This window comes from Brienomyrus brachyistius, chromosome 23 (genome assembly GCF_023856365.1).
Source record: "Brienomyrus brachyistius isolate T26 chromosome 23, BBRACH_0.4, whole genome shotgun sequence".
In the NCBI taxonomy this organism is placed as follows: domain Eukaryota; kingdom Metazoa; phylum Chordata; class Actinopteri; order Osteoglossiformes; family Mormyridae; genus Brienomyrus; species Brienomyrus brachyistius.
This window is the reverse complement of record NC_064555.1, coordinates 9,696,858-9,702,777: the sequence shown is the minus strand read 5'-3', so window position 1 is coordinate 9,702,777 and position 5,920 is coordinate 9,696,858.

Below are 5,920 nucleotides of genomic sequence, written 5' to 3'. Positions count from 1 at the left end.
TCAGTAGTGCTTGGCAGATATGGACTCATCCAGAACAAATAGTGACCATACGGAATGCCATGATATTGCAGCCCAAATGGTCACTGATCCACCCCCCGTGCTGCATTCTGGGTACAACAGTCCAGATGATAAGCCTCTTTGGGGCTTTTCCACACCGTCACTCTCCCTGATGTGGAACAGACAGTGAAGGTGAACTCATCAGAGAACAATACATGTCTCACATTGCCCACGGCCCAATATCTGTGTTGCTAGCACCATTGAAGCCAACGTTTGTCATTGACCCAAGACACAAAAGGTTTGACTATAGCAGCCCGGCCATGAATATTGACCCAGTGGAGTTCCCAAGGAGCAGTTTTAGTGGAAACAGGCAACTTGAAGTGCGCATTTAATTCTGCACTGAGTTGGGCAGCTGCGGCTTTATGCTTTTTGGATGAAATCCAGTTTAGAGACATTCCTTTAGACAATTTCTTTCGTGGTGGTATGCTGACATTACCCTGGATACCATGGCTCTCGATACACCACAAAGACCTGCTGTCCTGGTCACAGATGGACCAGCAAGCTGTGTACCAGCAATTTGTCTCCTTTTGAACTCTAATATGTCTCCTATTATGTTGTGTGCATTGTAATATTTACAATGTACAGCAGTGTTATTGCTCTGCTAATTCAACCTTCACACTCTGCATTTACTGATGGGATGTGCAGCCAGTGAAGATTGGCCACCAGGCCAATATAGGTGGCCAACATATATATATATATATATAGGTGTGAAACCTATAGGTGGCCAATATATATATATAGGTGTGAAACCTATAGGTGGCCAATATATATATATATATATATATAGGTGTGAAACCTAAAACACTATTGGGCAGGTGTTTCAGTTTCATTGTCCAACCCTTGTATATTTGTTTGCCCAACAGCTTTATTTAGTTTATTCTGTAATAGGGTATGGCTGTATTGTACTCTGTGGTGTGATGTAGTATGGCTGTATTGTACTCTGTGGTGTGATGTAGTATGGCTGTATTGTACTCTGTGGTGTGATGTAGTATGGCCCTATTGTACACTGTAATGTGAGAGATTGTAGCTGTACCATACTCTCAGGTGTGACATACTATAGCTGTATCGTGCACTGAGGTGTGACATAGAATAATTGTACCATACTCTGCGGTGTATTGTAGTATATCTGTACCATAGTCTGATGTGTGACGTACTATAGCTGTACCCTGCACTGATTTGTGACAGAGAATAGTCGTACCATACTCTGCAGTGTACTGTAGTATAGCTGTACCATACTCTGCGGTGTACTTTAGTACAGTTGTACCATACTCTGCGGTGTACTGTAGTATAGCTGTACCACACTCTGTACTGTAGTATAACTGTACCATACTCTGCGGTGTACTGTCGTATAACTGTACCATACTCTGAGGTGTGACAGAGTACAGCTGTACCATAAGGTGTGACAATGTGTCGCTGTACTTTCACCTGAGGTGTGACTGTGCCCTGGTGCAGTGCTTCCCGTCCAAGCCTGCAGGCTGAAGACAAGGCTAAACACGTGTCACCATGATGAAGCCCAGAGGCCCATGCTTCATCCTGCGCTCTCATCTGTGCCTGGGCTTGTGCGGAGCTCAGGGTCAGATATGTGCAGCACTCAGGACTGCTGCTGTACCCGTGTGCACATGGCACAGATTCACAGCCCTGGCTCCTGAGGCCATGGGCCGCCTCAGCCTGGCACGGACCTGACAGCTCGTGGGGGGAGATCTTGGTACTTCCCTTTCTCTGCTTCTAAATATGGTCTTGGAGACCCTTAGATCCAGCTGGATACACGTAAGCAAAACATTAGAAGTGTTTCAGTAATGGCTGGGCCGATTTCAAAGGCTCTCTAATAACGAAGTCTACTCTTCCGTGATATTTCAACTAGCTTATTCAGAATTGTGACAGACGAAATAAACCACGTAGGTAAACCTCCATACCACACTAATGTCCCTTCTGATGGCTGGGACTATGGGACTCAGTTGAAAGCTGCAATTCCATGAAGAATTAGGGGTCTGGGGGGGGGGGGGTCAAGCACTGGGGAAGACACTGAGTAACCTGTACTTCCTGGTGGTAGGGTGTTATAAAGCACAGTCTGCCTACTGAAACACAACACAGGGCCATCATATGATTATGGAGAAAAAAACAGGAGAGTGAGGTGATATCAGTAATCCCTTACCCAGTCATTTATTTGGTGCTGGGGCAGAAAAAGTATGATTAATACATCCTCTTGGAAATTACTGGGGGAGGAGGAATGACCCTTTACGCAGAGCGTAAACAATTCCTTATTCACAGAAGATAAATGCTCCAAAAATAGGAATAAGGAAACCTTACCTTCTATTAGCATGCACAGTTACTAAGCATTATGTTGGTGATGTCAGGACTGCGTAGCGTTTCTGATTTACTGGTCCAGAAAGGAAACCCTGTAATCCATCTCAGGAAGAAATGGTGAATGGATGGACAGTTAATATTCGATTCAGAGGTGAAAAGTGATTAAAAGATTACAAAAAAATTGGATGCAACAATGTCCATATTGACTGCGGGTTTGGACAACTAGTTGGGGGCTAAAACCATCTACATAAGTGCTGATTCCACACTGCCAAAAAAGTACCAGTTTGTACCTTGTACCTGCATATACAATTACTTGTCACTAGTGCGTACCCTTTAGGGGCTGCCAATTATACCCTAGCTGTAGGTAAATGTACTATTTAGTCTAATTTAAGTTGCAGAAATGGACAATGAAGAACATGTACCATTGGGGGAACATTGATGTTGTTTGTATCTTAGGAAAGAAATCTGTATCAGGGCTGTACCCTTTTATGATGAAGTTTGCTGATGACCATCAGGAACCTGAATGCTGACAATGATGAGATGGCCTACAGAGAGGAGGTGAGACTCCTGGCAGAGTGGTGTCAGGAGAACATTCTCTCTCTCAATGTCAGCAGAACTAAGGAGATGGTCGTGGATTTCGGGAAACAAGATGCGGCTCATGCCCCCTTCTATACCGGAGGAGATGCTGTGGAGATGGTCAGCAGCTTCAGGTTCTTCGGGGTCACCTTCAGCAATAACCTCAAGTGGACATAGCATGCAGCAGCTGTCACCAAAAAGGCCCACCAACACCTTCACTTCCTCAGGAGAGCCGGGATGTCCACCACATAAGAACATAAATTTACAAATGAGAGGTGGCCATTCGACCCATCAAGCTTGTTTGAGGACAACTTAACTAATAGCTCAGAGTTGTTAAAATCTTATCTAGCTCTGATTTAAAGGAACCCAGGGTTTCAGCTTGCACTACACTAACAGGAAGATTATTCCAAACTACACTCTATGTAAATAAGTGCTTCCTCAAATATAGTTTAAAATATTCTCCCGCTAATTTACACATATGGCCACGAGTTCTAGTATATAAACTAATGTTGAAGTAGCCATTTGGCTGAACAGCACCCAGACCTGTTAGAATGTTATACACCTGGATCATGTCTCCCCTTAGTCTCCTTTGCTCCAGGCTAAACAGATTCAGCTCAGCTAACCTCTCCTCATAAGACATTCCTCTAAGACAAGGAACCATTCTCGTAGCCCTACGTTGCACCCTTTCCAAGGCAGCAATGTCCTTTTTAAGGTATGGTGACCAAACCTCCACACAATATTCTAGGTGGGGTCTTACAAAGGAATTATATAATCACAGCATCACCTCCCTTGACTTAAACTCCACTCACCTAGAGATGTAATCCAACATCCTGTTGGAGCATGGTGTGGAATTTCTGGTCACTTTTTTGTTGTGGGGCTACATGGTGGTCGTGGGTTCAAATCCCGGCTGTGCTCTCTGGGCGTGGAGTTTGCGTTTTCTCCGTGTGTTGCATAGGGTCCTGCCCACAGTCCAAAGAATGACTGGTTAATTGGTGTCCCCAAATTGTTTGCGGTAGTGGCTGTATGTATGTATGGAACATTCATGTGACGGACTGGATTCTCATCCAGGATGAGCCCCAACCTTATGCCCTACGCCACCTGGGATTGTTTCCAGGCCCTTGGAAACCCTGACCAGGAAGAACAGCTTAATAGATTATTCATTGTACATTTATTATTTTGTACGTTGTTTCTTCTAATTGAATCTAAAAGCTTATATTCACGACCAGTCGAAAGTTTTTACATACCACAGCTTTTTTACCACTTTTCCATTTATTTCATAAACTGCAGATTTTTCATTCTTGTTAAGCACTGGAAAGATGAGTGAATAACTATAAATGAAAACATACGCCAAATAAAACGAGTTTCCTTTATAACGTGGAAAGCGTATGTAACAGTGCATGTCTGACGTCCTGTTAACTGGTTGTTCGGTGATGGCATAGTCACATTCTAGGCTGTCCTTTAACTTTAAATGCATTAAGTCTTTCATCCTATGAAACAGATCAGTATTTTGTGTCACTTGCACAAAGAATACCTTGAATTTTCTCTGCCTTTATAACTGCTGGGGAAGGTTACTTAGATGAATCAAAGATATGACTTTTTCTGCCAATGATGGTTCTCAAATGGTGGACATGCTGTATTTCTTAGCAAAGAGTATTGAGAGTATATTTCAGTAAATGTTAAATGAGTGACATGCAAATGCAGAAAATCTCAGCGTGTGAAAAAACTTCTGACTGGTAGTGTATATAAAATACATTTTGTCTATTTAAATTGTTTTGACAAGTACTGCGCAAGTACTAAATACTATGTCAAGTCATATATATCGATGAACAAAATAAAAATTAAATGCACCAACCATGTAAGCTCCACTTGTTTAAACTGAATTTCTTTATTAAAAATGACAGGCCTGCTTTTAAATGGCATCCAGTAAAAGCCTTAGTTTTGATCTGCTCAGCTTATACATACTGAATAGGTTATACTCATAGGTATATGTACGTAACTTCAGGAAGCTTCCATAGTCCTGTTAATCTATCTTTTAAGTGCTCTGAAGCTGTACAGGAATTAATTTGCACTGAAGGTATTTGCCAGGTTCACAGTGGAGCGGATATTTATTCTAAATGGAGACAAAGAGTTCAGGGGGGGCTGAGTTCTGTGGGGCGACCATCTCAGCTGTTTCACGGCTCCAGATACACAATTTCTCTGCCGTCTGACCCTCTGCACACAAGGTCGCTTGACCTTTAACCCCAGTGGCCAAATACGCCAACGTGGATCCCAACTTGGCAGCAGTTTGGTCTTTGTTTAGCTGGCTTTTGTTTGCCGGAGCATTTCTCAAGGCATCAGCGGTTACTGGGTCTCACCGGGGGGGGGGGGGGGGGGGGGGGGGCGCAGGTGAGAATAGAAATCGCAGTTTAAGTAAACAGGACATTCGCTCTTTTTCGAAGGAAAATGTTGACACGCAACACAAATTTCTATGCCGCTCAGAAGCTAGAGAAATTCACAGGAACGTGAGCCATTAAGCAGCGCCTCTCCTCCATTCACCATCGCTGTCCAGAGTTACGCTGAGCAGGATCCCAATGACAATGAGTGATAATATGTTAGTTTAAAATACATCAATTATAAAGTAAGCATGTTCTGTTCTTATCCAGCTTTTAACAAAAAAAAATGACCTGGTCACTGTCTCCATGGATAAAGGAGATACAAGCTTCCCCATATTGCAATTTATTAATGATAAAAGCCCTTTCTGTTCATTTAGTGGGGTTTAGGGAAAAAGTGTCTAGTAGGAACAATGATAACATGCATTTTTCAGATATTATAAGATGGTTAAAAAAAGCCCCGTGTGCATTTGAGCGAAACACACGGGGCCGAAAATTAGCTCAGCATCAGCACTGGGTTTGTTCACTTGTATCTTGTGTCATAATCTAACAAAGTACAACACAATACGGGTCTCAAAAGGAGAGTGATCAAAACAATCAGTGTAAAAAATAAA